The sequence below is a fragment of the Rissa tridactyla genome, chromosome 4 (assembly GCF_028500815.1).
Source record: "Rissa tridactyla isolate bRisTri1 chromosome 4, bRisTri1.patW.cur.20221130, whole genome shotgun sequence".
Classification (NCBI taxonomy): domain Eukaryota; kingdom Metazoa; phylum Chordata; class Aves; order Charadriiformes; family Laridae; genus Rissa; species Rissa tridactyla.
Genome location: NC_071469.1, coordinates 41,003,500 through 41,020,129, shown reverse-complemented (window position 1 = coordinate 41,020,129; position 16,630 = coordinate 41,003,500). Strand labels below are relative to the sequence as shown.

General features: G+C 47.6%; 1 long non-coding RNA gene across 1 annotated transcript; it reads left to right on the top strand.

Moving 5' to 3' along the window:
- Positions 1–9,417: 9,417 nt before the first annotated feature.
- Positions 9,418–16,257, top strand: LOC128909531 (uncharacterized). The gene is made up of 4 exons (XR_008466407.1): positions 9,418–9,516; positions 11,602–11,717; positions 12,499–12,690; positions 12,789–16,257. It is a non-coding gene; the product is annotated as an uncharacterized LOC128909531 (long non-coding RNA).
- Positions 16,258–16,630: the final 373 nt, after the last annotated feature.

The window sequence follows — 16,630 nt, the reverse complement described above, 5'->3', positions numbered from 1 at the left end:
TAAAGAAAAGAACTGAATAACCCAGTGTCATCACTATACTAAAATGTGATTGTTTGCCAAGAGGAAGGTATCGCTCTGTAGGCCTCGCTCTAACCAAGGGCTATTAAAAATCAGGCATTGAAACATGCCTTTCTGTGAGTTTAACACATAGAGATTCATTATTATCATTATTATTATTAAGGATATGGTTCTGAGTGTTGGGATATATTTTGACTGTGCCCTCCCCTTCCCCCATGTGGAGGCAGTAGGTCACAGAGAAAATAGCAGAAGAATGGATAACGTCACTGATGCATGTTAACAGCAACACTTGGTAAAGTCTGAAAACTGCTTTTTTTAGCAATTTTCTTAGCCCAAAGCTCAAAATAGGTTGGCATTGGAGATCAGGGTTGGTTTTCTGATACTGTGCTGCAAACATTTAAAACTGTGGGTTGGTAGGTGGATTCCACAGAGCCGTGTGTGTAAGGGAGAGCCTCAGAGAAATGTCCCCACGTGTGAGGACTCCGGGACTCCAAGTCTGGCAATCAGAACTTGAGCAAGAGCGTAGCTCTGGCTGCCATGAACTGACATACTGTTCAGGTGGACGGAGTCCTTTCTTGCCTGGACTCTGTTTTTAATGGAGTATCTTGTGAGTCCTCTCAGTTCTGGCATGCTGAATCTGGTGGAATTGCTCTTGCTTCCTTAGCACCAAGGTAAGAGGAGTCAGTGTGTGAAGGGAACTGAAACCACCTATAGAGGACACGAAAACTCTGTGTTTGTGCCTTGCAGTACTGGCAACATAAAAAGAGGCTTCTTTTGAACCGAGTAATTGTCACAGGCGTTTAAGCCCAGTACTGAGGAAGGACTAAATTATTTTAAGGAATACGAGATTTTATCTTCCGATATGACTCTAGCAGTACACTGCTGTACAGCACTGGTCTCAGAATAATGATTTCATGTGCACAGCTACCCAGTACATGGGGAAAGAAGGAACATGCCCCGTTAAAACATGATGAAAGTAAAGGAGCACTTCAGAAGGGATGCTGGGAGGGGAAGGTATGGGATGGAGAGCGAAGAACGCAAGCTGAAAAATTTTCTTACAACTACTGCGTGCCATAGACTTTGCCCACACTTGGTCAGCTTTGTTAAGTGAGAACTTGGAATAAGATATGATGTCGTATTTTTGAGACGTGTGTAAGAAGGCTAAAAGAAAGGGTTGTTTTCAAACACGGGTGAAAGTGGCAATAAGGATAAGCCGATACATTGCTATCTTATTGAAAAAAATTGTTCTGATTATATTTTAGATCGCTGCAATCAAGATCACTATAGGAGTGTTCTCCTTGGTTGTATAAACACCTTATTGTAAATGCTCAGTCTTAACCAAAATCCTGAGGTTGCTGAGTCAAAAGGTTCTTTTATTATTATTTTATTTTTTAAAAGTTCTTTGCATTGGAAAATTTTCTCAGCTGTCACTTCTTTGGCTCTCCTCTGAAGAATGCCCAGGTTGCTAGTGAATGGGCATCTCTGCTCTCCTTCGACATGGTCATCTTTTCTCAGTGTTTTCTCAAATGCCTTGTGGTCTCAGTCTCTGGTTCTTTTGTTTGTTTTCAAAAGCAGAATAAAAACTCCCAGGTTTGGTGTTAACACTCCTCTACAGACTCTGGGCATAAAGGTGTGCTGTGGTTTCCCCAAAGACAGCCCTCTGTGCTGTCTGCAGGCTTGTTATTTCTAGTTTCTGTCAAGCAGGAGGAGGAAGGTAGGCCGCAATCAAAACCTTTTGTTCACAGGAAATTTCAGTGCACGCAAGAACTGTAACTTCTGAATCAGTGCGTTCACCTTATGACATAAAGAAATGTTATCAGCGCTAGGCAGCTGCGGTATCTGGAAAAGACCAAAAAAAATAAGCAAGCAAGCAAGCAGCATGTCTGCTGCAGGTGGCCAGCAGTGAAAAGAGCTGCTCTTTGTAGGTGGCTTTGCTTTGTCATTGGTCCCGTGCATCCGGCGGCTCTCCCTGACACTGGGTTGCTAATCGTGCTGTGCTGGGTTTCCTGGGCTGGGAGATGTGAGTGGTGCTGGATGTTTGGGATTGCCACTCCCCATTTCTGAGGAAAGAGAGGAACCTGTTCAGTGGAAAATCTTGCAAGTTTATCTGAAGAGATTTCACCTTTTCTAAAAATCTGTGCCACGTACTTAGAAATGAAAAGGTTGTGTAAATATTGAACTACCTTGTTAGCTAGCCACTACTTACTTCTCATGCAACTTGTTATGGCAGGAAATTCACTGGGCCAGGTTGTACGGTTCATCTCCAGAAAATCTTATCAGTGGGAAAGAAAAAATCCCTTATGTCTCTTCATAACACTTTGGACAGAGAAAGACTGATCTCTGAAGAAACTCTTTTTTTATATTCCTACAAGGTTATTTCAGCTTTTGCTGTTAAAAGAATTAACGTCAAGCCAACCTGTTTGTGAGAGAGTCAAAGCTGACTCTTCCTCTGAAGCAGGAAAGCACGAGGCTTTTCTGGGCTGGGGCGTTCACCACTTTCAAAGATGCAGGAGGATACGGTATCTGTCAACCAAAGCTCTGCTGGGGTTTTTGCAGCTCCCGAGTGATCCTCTTGCCAAAGCCGGTGAGTCTTCTCCAAGATGAGTGGCTCAATGGAGATCAGGCTTTGCTGTTGAGGAGCAGCGCTTCCTCACAGGCAAAGCACGTGCAGAAAGATCCAGCTGCCTTGAGAAGGGAAGAGCACAGGCGTGTGAGCGTGGGCATCCCAGTTGATTGCAGTTTGTTCCGAAATCCAGCCTGTCTCAGTTGGAGTAATAATTGGGAAGGACAACTAATTTCAGAACCATTTCTTCTCCAAAAATTGCAGTGGATTTTTTTTTTTCCTCCCGAAGTTTCGTAATAGAATAAGTGATTCAAACCTGGTCCTAATCTCTGTTTTAAGCCATGTCACTTGGTAGCTAGCTAGAAAAGCACTCTTCCTCAAATATTTAAAAGATAAATGTAGTTAGGTCTACTTCTGAGGTCTTGTATGTGCTTGCATTGTCACATCCTAGTGAACAGATGGGGGTTTCTTGCTCACTGTGGCCACCAGAAGCTGATGTGGCTTGATATTACTAAGGTCTTGGGATGCTTTCATTTGCAATTATGATTTATTTTGCTGTTTGCGCACAAGAGCAAGACAGGATTTTTGTTATGTCTTCATTGAGTTAAAATGCTCCACGTTGGTGAGTTTTCATCTCTTTTCGCAGGCGGTGCTACGGGGAGAGGTACCTTTTACACCTGATGTTTTCACTCATTTTCACCCACTCAGATTCTCCTAACGTTTTTGCCAAACCTGGGAGACTCGGTGCTCTGCTGCAGGGACTGCAGAGTACCAAAGAGTAATGCAAATAGCTGCAACATCTGAATCACTACGTGCATATGTGCCTAGTTCTTTGGGAATTCTCTAATAAGCTAATTCTAGCACATGCATAATTTATAAAACACATCGGTGCACTGCTGTGTCGGGGTGCACTACTTAACCCAGCTAATGCTGTACTAATGCGAACAAGGACTCTGTTTCAAACAGCTACTGAGAAAATGGCAGTTTTTTAGTGGGAAAACACAACAAACCAAAAACCCCAACAGAAAACCCCACTGGTTATGGCAGGTGCTGGGTTTGCCAAAGTTTTCTTCAGTGGTTGTGCAGGTCAGGAGCAGTGAAATCTCAAGAGAGATGTCAGTGTGTTACGTTGTCGTAGGCGATAAGCAATCTGAATTTGATGCTTGTTCTCTGCCTGGTTCAGGTCAAGGACTTGAAGTTGGGTCTCCTGCCTCTCACTCGACTGTCCGAAACATCTTAAGCATCAGCCTATTGTATTACTCAGGACTGGGCTTTGTTCTTCTTTTGTCTGAAATGCAAAGGGGAAAGGAAATGGAAACACTTCCCCAAATACTGGAGCGGGGCCTTGAGCCCAGCTCTGACGGTTTATAGTTTGCGGAGAAAATGCCAGAGGATTATCTTCCTCCCTTCTCCACCTCCTGTGATCTTCTTTGGCACAGGGAGCAAGAGGGAGATGCTGACCCAGCCCTGTATGCAGCCCATTTGTCTTGAACCTGGGAGAATTGCCCTTTCTAAATTGGCTGGAGTGTTTATGGTTGGGTTTTTTTATTATTTTCCTGTAGACACGTAATAACAACCTCCTAAATGAATGCCCAAGCCAGTGAGCTGTTTGTTCAGGGATATGGCCGGCAGGCTCAGCTTTTCTTTTGTGAATATTTTTCTGTTCAGTTCGAGTCTTGATTATCGGCCGGCACCTCTGGAGCTGCTGCACAGATACAGGTTGGTGGTGTTGCTGCTTTTGGAGCCGATTGGAGTTGCCCCTTTGCTGAAGCTGCCATTTGCACACTGGCTATTTGGAAGTAAGTGGTGCAAATGAGCAAAAACCACTTTCTATGTTCCTATAAATAGGCAAAAAACTGCTTGAATTTGAACTTTTGATGGGGGACCAGGTCCTTCGCAGCCAGACGATGCCTCTGGCTATATGCTGAGCACTTTCGTGATCAGATGCTATGGAAGTTGCTCGTTTCTAGGTAGAGTCTACCCCTGGGACCGCTTTACTATGAGCCAGGGGTCTGCAGCATTTTACTTTGCAAACCGCAGCTGCTTACAGCAATATTAATGGCTGCAAACACCAGCTCCTGCATACTTAGAGGGTTTGCGTCCTGGTCATTTCAAAATGGCCAAACCATATGCTCTTTGGGAAAGTCTTGGGCGTCTTCTGGTCAAGGGTCAAGAAGACTTGGGGAAAGTCTTCTGCTTCCCTGAAACAAAATTTGCTTCGAGGAAATCCTGAGGCGTCTTTTTAAAGAGCTTCAGCTTTACCTCAGCATTTAAGGTTAAACACTCATGAGATACGTTTTTGAACTCTAAAATGTGGATGTACGGCAGAAAGAAACACCATGAGCTTCAGAACTGAGTTCTGTCACGGAAGGGGAAAGGAGTTGAAATGTATTTAAAAACAAGCAAACAAAAACCCCTTCATACCCTAAATACCCATTAGGTTCTGCATAAAAGTTCATCACCTGTTTCTACTTCTATCTCCTACAAGCCTAAGAAATATGTTAATGGAAGTGACTTCTCCCACTTGAGCTTGGACGACTCGTACCACTGATGGGTAGCAGCTGAGAAGCCGCAGCCGTGCCGGTGGGCCGGCCACCCCTCTGTCACCCAGCAAGGATCCTTTCTTCCATCAGCAGCCTGCAGGGAACCAAACAAGTGGTTGGTAGCAGCAAGATGGTCCCTGATTTTGGCTGCTTGATCCCGTCTCTTTGTTGTCCAGCTGTCTGGTTTAACTTGATGTCGCCTGGGACTTGCTGAACAAAGATCCTTGGAGGAAAGCACTTCATTTTTGATTGATGTTTGTCTTTGGACGTTGGAAGGAAGTTTTGGGGCTTCGTTTCAGAGTGATCTTTATGCAGCCTGTTAAAACAACAGAAAGAAAACTAACACATCCTTGCTGGAGGAACAGAGAACTCCAAGGCAAGAGCCTCCTCTAACTTGATTTTCCCCTTCCTGAGGTTTCTACATCTCCTCAAGGAGCCCCGTACCTTTTTCTTCCCTCTAGGATCTAGAGAGATTTGCAGTGTTGGGTGCCTAGAAAGCAAAAATGAAACTGTCCCCAGTTCAGGATGTCACAATGCTCTTTGCTTCAGTGACATTTCCAGTATATTATGGCCAGATCTGGCATTTCCTGGTTTGGGTTATATATTTTCTCCAAAGCATGAGAACAGTCTGCTTCCCGCCTATATCTAAGCTTTGGAGGGAGAAAAAGGAAAGACGATCTAGGCTTTAACAATCTTGGAATGAAAGGAAGTGACGTGCTTTGAGGTGTTTATAAGCCCTCTCTAAACAGTCAGTATTCCCCAAGTTTGCCTTTCCCACATGCCAGCTCTGCTGTGGGATGCGCTTACCTGCACGCCGTCCTGTTTTCCCTTTTAGTGCAGCATGAGAAGCGAGAATTGGTTCAGTATGTCCTACGGGGCAGATCTCTACTCTTTCCAGAAAGAAGCTTTTTTTAGCTCCTACATGTTTCTGATGATGTGGAAGACTTATTTTTAAGCTGGGAAAGTCTGTAGCAATGTTTTGAATTCCTAAATGGCTGACCGACTAGGATAATCTGTCTGAGCAACAGTGGAAGCAATTTACAGCCTTAGATGGAGATTTTTATTTACTTACACATACTTTTAAAGTCAAAACTCTTGCAGTTTGTCACCCAACACAAGGGCTCTTCACCTTTCGTCTCCCGTGTATTTGGCCAGGAAGGGTGTATTTTCTCATTCCCTCTGCTAATGACAGAGATGTAAAAGATACAGATCTTTTGTGGCCCAACTTCACAGCAGTTAAGGAACGTGTTGGGACAGTAGATCACCTTGCCAGAGATGCACAAATTGCAGCAGACAGCAGGAGTAATGGCCCATTAATCACTTTGCTGTGCTCTTAAGTTGAAAATCTGCACAACCATCGGAAGGTTTCGGTCTGAGTGACACATCTCGAGGTCTCCTGCTGCCGGGCCTGAAATACCTTTGATGTTTCTACAGTTTTATCCTGTAGTTTCCAAAGTCAGTGTTTGTTTCCAGCCGAAGGGCAAGTCTACTTTAGTCTTACTCTTGCCAGATGAAAACTATTACAGACTTTAAAGTGAGTGTATTGCTTAGCTGATTACATTTGTGAAGTTTAAACCAAATGAAATCCTCAGCTCATCATACTATACAACAATTATACTGCCTAAAAGAAAGGATTTGATCTGTGGGGAAAAAAAAAACCAAACAAAAAAAACCCAACAAAAACAAACACCAAAAAACCCATTTAAACTGCAAACTCTGAGTGAGGATGTTTCCATGAGCAGCTGAGATCTGCTGGCATGAAACCGCTGCAGAAGGGAACCCACTTCTCCGGGAGGGAGGCAGGTCCTGCTCTCCTGAGCTTCCCGTGGGAACGGGTTCAACTTCCGAAGCTGGTGGAAAGCTGACAGGCTCCTCCTGCTTGTTCGCTCCCAAGGAAAACCCCAGAAGGAGCCGCAGGAGTGTTTGGTGGGAGCCAGGCTGGAAGGGGAGTGCTGCAGCTCCCATCTTCCCCACTTGGGACGTGGGGTGTTGCCCATCTGAGGAGCGATTTACTGGGGAAGGAGGGGAGTCGCTAGAACTCCCTTTCCCTCCCTCACTGATACCACTCGATATGACACCCTTGCTTTTCATTTCAGGGTGCAAGCCCCCTGTTTTGCTGCCGCTGGTAGCAGGATATAACGTAGCTGTGGCTTCTTTCCCTCCGGCCCTGACTTAGTTTTAGGACATTTTCCTAGAAAGTCCAAAAGGCACACCAAGAGAGCTGCGTACTGGTGGTTTGCAAATGAGCTTGGGTTCAGGGGCAGTAAATGCAGTAATAAAATATGTATTTATAATTAGCAAACAGTGAAAAGGGGAAGTTCACTGCACTAAATATGAATAAGAAATGAGGAAATGTGGGCAAGTAATGAGGGAAACAAAGATGCTAAGGGGAAAAAAATGGAATACAGGGCAAGAAGGAGTGTTCAATTAAATCCAGATCAAAAGGAACCTCTTGTTTGCCCAGGATTAGCTGAAAGTGCAGTTTGTCTGCAGTAACGCAGAGTGGGCAGCATCCCTAGGGAAAATGGGAAGCTGGGAAGCAGCTGCTGCTCTTGCTGGGTATCTTCAAACAACCAGGAGCAGATAATTTGCACTCGGGAGTTTTCAACTAACTGCGCAGAGAGGTCTCTGAACCACTAATATAGCGGGGGTTATATTAATAAGTCTTGGAGTTTAGGGGCGCTCTGGGGGACTGGGAAGCAGCTGTGGAAATGGAATGACCTAATTCCAGTCCCGTCGACTTGCTTTCAGCACTGGCAGAACGATGGAAGGCTCAATATGGGACAAGAGCTAAAAAAGAAGCAAGAAAATATCATCATGGCTAATTAATACTGCAAACTGATAGGGAATGGCATAGAAAATGGAATGGGTTGAGCTAAGCGTACTTCATGAGATTTCAAGTTCAGCTGATATATGTAGAATGGCAATAATGTTTAGGCTCCTGGGGAGGTGTTTTCAGTGTTGAAAGGTCCGAGTATTGTCTATTAAACCAGAGTAACACACATTCAGTGCGTTCAGCATGAACCAATGTTAACCCCAAGCAGGGAATCATTAGAGATGCTTCCAGTGGACTGCAGAGCCCGGAATGGTTACTGATATATCTATTAATATCTCTATTAATAGTTGGGCAACACACACAAGCATAACTATGTCCTTTGCAGCCTGTATTATGGGCAGGAAAGGCACGTAGCGAGAAGGATGAGGCTCTGCAGCCTGTCATGCTGAGCAGACCGCCCCCCATCAGGCACCCCAGACCATCTCGGCACCCTGGTCCATTCAAGAAGTGAACAAAAGACTTGGGTGTTTCTGTGTATCACTTAGATACAGATGTTTGACAGCCCAAGAGCATCACCTGAGAGAACAGCACGGGGATGATGAACCAGTGCTGAAGGCCCAGAGGTGCCATCAGCCGCCAGGCTCAGCCTCGCAAAGGTTTGGTCTCATTAGCCGAGACCCTCAAGTGGTGGCCACTACCATGTGTAGATCCCCTGATGTCTCCCCAGGCTGCTGGATGCCAAGGGCAGGGTGGAAGGACTGGCCACGTTTGAGGTGTTACTCCAGGGCTTGTGTCCTTGCTGAGGCTCCCCCGGACTGAGCATGATGTGAGGGAGCTGAACGTGGCACAGGCTCCCGCCCTCCGGAGAGAAGGCGAAAGTGGAAAAAATGTTTTATGTATTCAACCGACTCGGGTTGTTTTCATTCACCTCCATACATTTATATTCTATGAAAATGTATAGCTATACATTTACGCAGGCACATGCCACGCTGTTTAAGCATGCTTGCTGTGGCAGCATCGGTTAAACTCCGCTGCCGCTGCTGCTGCTCACAGGGAGGAGAGCAGGGCCCTCGTCACGCGCCGAACCGGGGCGTATGGAAAAGATTCACTGCTGCGCTCACAGGGTCTCTCGCAGGCTGCGGGAACGCCTGTCTTTTACATCCTACATGTGGTAAAAGGATCCAGTATTCGGAAAGCTTGGCCTGTCGAAGGTTAAATAGCTGATTTGTACAACCTGGTGGTGACTCGTGAGGCAGCTCCATTGGCAGCAGCCTCTCGGTGGGTCGGGCAGGACCAAGGAAGGGACAACAGAGCTGATGTTGGCAAAGGAAAGCATCTTTGATGCTGAATAACCTTGATGTTGCTTGTTACCAGGGACCAAATAAGTGCTCAATTAAGCCAAACCTGGGCCTATTTCTTGAGAAAAAGAATAGCTGTTAGACAAAAGATAAGTCACGAGGCTTTTTCCCTTTGCGCTCACCTACCCCTTGTGCTGGCTTCTTAACAGGCTTCTGCGAGAGAAAAGATGTGAGTCCCGAGACGGCCCCTGCTGCTGGGAGCTGGATCTGGGAACGCTACGCCTCGCTTCACCCCATCTTCCGACTCCGGGGGCCAAGGTGCGCCCACCTCACCGTGCCAACAGGCCACGGGGTCTCTTCCCCTGAGCAAAGAGGTGCAGGGCTGGGGATGAGCTGCTGCGGGAAGCTGGGGAGTAAGAGGAGACCCAAAACATGGATCTCGCGTCAGGGCTGGAGTAAGCATGGATAAGGGAAACAAGAGATGGGGGACTTGGGTATGGGAGGGACGCAGCTGCAAATGCAGGAGTTTGTATGGTTGAGAAGTGCAAAACAGGCAACTCCATGTTACCTTTTCCTAACATCTTTTAGGAAAACTAAATGAAAACAGACTCTAAGCAGTTTCAAGGATGCCTGCATTTAGTTGCTGTGCTGTCGATCACAGAATCAGAGAAAGCTCGGGGTTGGAAGGGACCTCTGGAGATCATCTGGTCCAACCCCTCTGCCAAAGCAGGTTCACCCAGAGCAGGCTAGACAGGAAAGTATCCAGGCGGGTTTTGAATATCTCCAGAGACGGAGACTCCACAACCTCTCTGGGCAGCCTGTTCCAGTGCTCTGCCACCCTCAAAGAAGTTTTTCCTTCTCCCCTTGGCTGCTGTAGCACAAGTCAACCCTGGGGGTTTCTCACAAAGAGAAAAGTTTTCTTGCAGCGCTGTGGCTGGGTGGCTGCGTGATGCTGACTCTTCTGCATCTTCTGCAGCTCCACCACAGAAACATTAGCAGTACAGACGGTCATCCCTGTAAATCTTGTATTAAACAGCCCAATTTCCTGCTGGAACTTAATGGTGCGGTGCATAATGCTCTGCGGAGGTGAACTTGCACCTGCCGGATGTACTGGAGAGGCAAGCAGAGAGAGGAAAAAGCATTTTGAATGTCATTTCAGGTAACGAGGCTGCGTGCATCGTTACCTTAAGCTGCCATGAGCCATTCTTAAGGTACAGCAGCCGGCTGGTCCAGTTGCCTGCTTTTTAGGTGAATGTGAAAGCTGCAAAGACAAAAGCCCCTTACAGCCCGTTTTCTTACTAAGGCAGGTTGTGACTCCTCTCCTGCCGTTTCTTCCCACTGTTCCCCCACCCCTTGTGCTGCTGCTCAGCCCGTGCTCTGCCGAGCGGGTGGCTGGAGCCGGCCATGCCGGCAGCACCCTGTCAAGACGGCAACAGGAGTTTCACTGCTGCTGTATGATGACCAGATGAGGAGATGGGAAAAAGAGGGATAATAGTGCAAACCTGATCGTAACGTCATTGAATCCTGTCTCTGAGGGGCCCCTCGGAGCACCGCACTGAGGCCGTGCCATTTCTTGTTACTCCCGTCTCAAACTGATGTTTTCAACTCTATGAACGCAGACAGGTCTCTGGAGAATAACCCATGGGGTGTCTGGTTCTATATGGCAACAGACTGAGGAAAGACGGGGCGTACAGATATTTTAACTACAGAATCCCTTCTGTGTTATACTTGCACAGTAGTATTCAAACTCTTTGAGACGTAGTAAACTAATTCACTGAACAGTCGTGCTGAGGTTCACCAAGCTTATTATACACTTTGTTACTGGTTCCTCTCTGAAAAGTAGCAGCTTGAGGATCAGTCTGCAAAAACTTTCTGGTTGTGCTTGACTACCTTCCACAAACCGAACTGATTTAAGTTCCCTTCTCATGAAAACTATGATGGGGGAGCTGATTTAATCAGTCAGGGAATTCATCATTGCATAAACAGAGGAAGAGGCTGAATTAGCATTAGTGAGAGATCTATGAATGTTCCTGGAGAAATTTTATTACTTTAAACTCAAAGAGCTGACTCTGAGGCCTGGCTTTTTCTCCCCAGCTCTCTAACATTTCCCAGTGGAACACTCTATGATGAATAATAACTCAGTTGTTCTTCTTTTCTTAAATAAATCTAATTTTTTTTTTACATGCAGGAAATGGAATCAAATTATAGGTATGGTTCATTCATCCTTTTATAACTCGTGTAATATTAACAAGACAATGTCCTGCTGGTGACGAAAGCGGCGTGCGTGGCCCTGGGCAGTCGGTAGAAGAAGGTGGAAGTATCTGATCAAATTACTCGGCTTCACAAAGAAATCATGTTTAGATAATGGTGATAATTACCCGCTCCTTGCCTTGTCCTGTCCAGGTTGTTCCTAGCCATGGAAAATCACAGTGACGGAGGAGCGATGCTGGACGGGGGAAAACGGCTGGTGCTGAGCGTGAGGGTGCCACCGAGGCAGTGGGCTGCGATAACCCCTCCAAGTAAGTACTTGGTAATCTCATACATATCTTGGATTTTTCTGTGGGGCTTAAAGCATGTCACCACATACATCTTGAATTATATATGAATAGCTGATTGGACATAGCATATCTGCATAACCACAGTGTTATCCATCCGCTTAAGAGCTGTCGGCTCCGCCAGATGGGAAACGTCTGCTCCTGCACAGCCCGTGTCTGTGTCTTCCTCCTGTGTCAGAGATCCCAGTTGCTGCCCAACTGGTGTGGCCTCCCACATCAGCAGGGGAGCTGCCCCTGCTGTAGGAGAAGGAAAAGCTCAGGTGTGAGCGGCCCCCAGAGCTAAAAGGGCTCCCGTCCCTCCCTCCTGCCCTGGCCACCCTCCCCTGGTGTTTAGTAACGTGCTGGCCCTGGGGGCAGGCAGCACCCCTGGCACAGCAGGGTTGCCCTCAGCCGTGCAGACGGACCCCAGCTCCATGCGTGGTCAGTCAGAGCACGTTGCCAGCAGATGGGCTCAGCACCCGCTTCCCGAGCAGGAGGCTCTTCTTTCACAGTCCCCAGACCCGGGGAACTGACCCAGTCTGACCCCGGCTCTCTGTTTGTTTCAAGTTTCGTAGCTTTAGAAAGATTTCTCTCTGATGATCTAGACCTACTTACGCCCCGCTGCTGTGTAGTAACATTCCACCAGCACTAAGCAATATTTCATACAGGGACCAAACTTGCTGTCTGAGTTCAGAAGCTCTTCACCGTTGTAGGAGCAGATTTCTCAAAACCTCTCTCAAATATTTATCTTTTGCATCGTGTACAGAAAACTACATGATCTGGACTCTTTTGGTCTAGAAAAGTGTGAAAGCCACCACCTGTTTCCCTGGCCCTCTTCTCCTCATGGGGCTAAACCTACCCATGTCCCTGGCAGCTCTGGAAAGTCTTGGTGATGGTGGTGATGGCAAAGTGTTGGGGGTTTGTGCGTGAGGACATGCAGCAGGGAAACCAGTTAAAGGTAGCTCTGTACATCTGCTAAGAAGAGGGAGGGAATGGGGCTCTGGGGCTTTCAGAAGCCAGCACCTAGGGTTGTTCCATCTCTGACTGGTTATGCAGGTACTTTTGTGTCTCGCCTCTGCTGGACAAATGTCTACAGTGCTGAGCTAAGAAGGATCTTCCTTTGTATGTGGGGGGGAAAGAATGAAAAGTCTGGGACTGGTAATCTCGGAAGAAGGTTGAACACAACATAAGTCATGGTCAAGAAACCTCTCAAAAGGCCAAGATTAATTTAAGGTACGTGACAGTCTCACATGTGCCTGACCACAGGGTTCTCACTTCCCTCTGAACCGCGTCTCTGGGGCTGCTGCCAGACGAGGTAGACCTCAGGCTTCAATCAGCATGGCAACTCCCTTGTGCCTTCTCCTAATTGTTTCCCACAACCCTTCTAGCTCCCCGGCCGTCAGCCTTATCAAAGAGGACGGGCTGGATAGGCTGCAAGGGCAGAGCACCCCTTCCCCGGTTGCTGGTCCTCCCCCACCTCCGCCATGGCGGCTCCTTGGTGAGCTGACATGGATGAAGTCTGAACTCGGGCTGCTTCCTCGCTAAAGGGAAAACGCCTCTCTCCGCAGCCAGCTCTGACATCTCTTGTCGGCAGCAATTTCAAGTTCACCAGATAACAAGAAAAACCAAAACCACGCCTGAACTGCCGCCCTGCTCCGTGTGGGCTGGGACAGGGGCGAGTGCCTGGGGATGGACCTGCGGCTGGCGGAGGGCAGTGTGTGTCCCCGCAGCGTGGGTCCCTGGCTGCTGCTCCCCTGGACCCCCTGCAGGAGGGCGGGCAGCCGCGTCCCCCTGCGCTGCCCCTGCCCTGGCTGTGGGCGAGCCGCCAGCCGGGTCCTCAGTCTCCCTCGGTGGAAAGGGAGCGAGGAAACCACAGAGGCTTTCTGTGACCTGCGCCTGAAATCTCTTTCCCTATCTGACGTTGCCTCCTAATAGGATTTGGCTGGTCGATACCGGCTAGTGTGCATGGGGTGAGAGCATTTTTAAATGGGTGTTGAAAACTCTTTTGTGGAGAATTTCCAGCCTGCTTATTGCTCCAGGTGGGAGAAGCCTGGAAGAAAGCCACATGCGTGCAACAGTCTAGACATGTTTGATTTCTTTTTGGAATTAAAGAACAGAAGTCCCATAATACCCTTCTTTTTTTCTGCATTCGTACAAGTAGCCAATATAAACAATTCTCTCACTGCCCTGAAATTTGGAGTTGCTCACAGGATGAAGCAGTGACCTACTGAACCTCTGGGAAGAGTAATATTAGCCTCCGTCTGGTTTGCTGCCTTCTTGGCTTGGGTCTGGCGACTGCAGCCCAGCTGCCCCGAGGACCGGCGCAGGCGCCGTGGCGCGGCGTGTCCTCAGGGCACTTGTGGGGCTGCGGCTCCCATAAAAGGAGAGGAGATGCCCAATGAGATCACTGAAGTCGAGGACACCCCCCTGCATTTAGGCACCTAACAAACCGGCTGCTCCTCAGATGCAGCAGGTTCTCCAGGCTCCGCTTCGATCTGCCTGGAGGACTAATCTACCGAGGACTAATCCTGGGATCTGTGACTGGCAATTAGATCCCATGAAAATGTTGACCACAGAGAACATTTTTCCATCGCACCCAAGAGCTGGTGCTCAAGATGGATTTCAAAGTGCCTACAGACACGTGTTCATGGCAGCAAGCCTCCAAGGCTGACTCACAGGCAGATGACTGCCATTTAAACCGAGGTCACTTCTGAGGCCACCAGTGCCCTCGCTGCAGACTGGCTTGCATATAGGAGTGCTGGAGTTTCTTGTCACAAAATGAAACATTGGGATAAGCGTCAAGGAGGCCAGATAAGTAATGCACTTGCTCTGAAGTGAGGACGGGGGCTGCCGGTTCCTTTCGCGTTGGTGGTGCTGCTCCTTCAGACCTCCCTAAGCTGCCTTGCCACCATATTGTTTCTTGGGGTATTGCTACTATCATTTGTCTACCTTGTTTTACACAATTGGATTTTCTGTTTCTGGGTTTTCTATGCCTTCAACTTTGTTTCTGCCTGCACACTCAACCATGGTTGGAATTGCATTGAAGAGGCACCCAAAAAAGAACAACACAACGCGGCTGCCCATAGTGCTTCAAATGCAGTGGAGGAGAAGACAGCTGCCCAGGCTGGACTCCTGAGCATATGGAAATGGCTCAAAAAAGGCCATAAACATATTGAGTGAAAAGATCTACTCAGGAGTCAGCCAGGGAGGAAGGCTAAATGCTGATAGGTTTGTGTAAGCTATATAAGCCACCCTATGCAATTAGGAAACTTATTTTTGATGAGCAATTGCAACAGCCAAGAATGGAGTGTCCATATGTTCTCTATAGTGGTAGGATGAGTGCGGGGGACATAAGAAACTCCTAAATGGGGTGAAGGGATTGTTGCCTTTCAGCTAAGCTCTTGTCCTTGCCTCTTAGGACTTCAAGATAAAGAACAGGTCTTTGGATCCAATCGGGACTTGAAGAAGCAGCCAGGCTGATGACACATTTCAAAGCTTTCAAGACCTCTGGATTCATTTTTGTCTAATCCCTGTGTAGCTAATTTCCTTCCCAAAGTCCTTCTGCAGGCTCTGTCACAGGCTGTGTTCTTCCTTGCGTCTCCCCTCAGGCCTATGTAGTGCTGGTGGGCAACCTTGCAGAGGTGCTGCATCCCACCGCATGCGCCTGGGTCAATTGACTTCTCGGTGCTCCGTGGGCTCAGGAAGGCAACTTGGAGTCCCCTGGCCCAAAGGTGCAACCCCAAAAGAGCAGTTACTGTTGTTATCATGGCTGAAAATTCCTCGGGTATCTCTCACTGAACTTCATTTCCTGCCTCGCTCTGGCAAAGCTCCTCGTTTCCATGGCGATGATTTGTTCCTTTAAATAGTTCCCATTCAAGAACAATATCATGGGCCCTTCTCTGTTGTTGGTTTAATTAAAAATAACCTACTCTTCTGGCGTCGGTCTTGGCTGAAGCAGTCAGGGTGGGACGCTAGCCTCCAACCCCTCCGATCCACCCTCGCTCCCACCCAGAGACAACCCTCCTGCCTCTCCGCCACCCAGTGTAACCCCTGAGCCCTGTCCTCGGCCATTCCTGACCTGTGCCTCAGAGAAACCTCATGCAGGCCGGTCTGGAAGGAAAACAGAGAGAAGAGGAAAGAAGGAACCGGCTGAGCTCTCGCAGGACAGCACTGTGCAGCCTGACGTCCATCCAGCCCTGGAAGTGGAGCCTGATGCCCTCCACGGCTCTGCTCTTGAGCTTTCCATGCTGGACGGGAAGGCTTGTGAGAAATAAGCCTCGTGAGAATAACATGGCCCGTGATGAAACGGTCTATAGTGCATCACTCATCATTGCAGCCTGGATGTTCAAATAAGCTGCCAAAAGGGAGCCTTTCCCATCCTCCCCAGTCCCTGGTTTCCAAAACAGTTTATTTTTTTTTTTTTCTATGAGTGAAGCAAGGATTTCTAACCTAACAACTGGAAACAAAACAAAAATGAAAGAAATTAAAAGGCTGGGTATTGGGTGTATTATAAAGTGTCCACTTTATTGCATAAAAGTCTGAACAGGCAGCCTGGTCTCCATACGACAGGGACCATTGGGTGTTCCTTGGGACACTGACTTCTTGCTTTGCATAAGGAGGGAGACAGAGCATCTGGTTTCTCTGCTTCATGTTTAAATGCCAATGCTTATTTTGTTAATACATTTACATTCAGGTTTTCCTCACACGTAGTTAAAAAAAAAAAAAAAAAGGAATGTTTTGGGGTTCTTCTAGATAGAAACACATTAGCTTGCTTGTTCTTCAGGCAGCGGTAGCAGACATGCGCTCAGGGCCTGGAGTTCAACCATCAGCGAGGAGAGCGGACTTTGGGGAAAGTGAATTCCCCATCTACGAAATGAATTTCTGATTCGCCGCCGAAA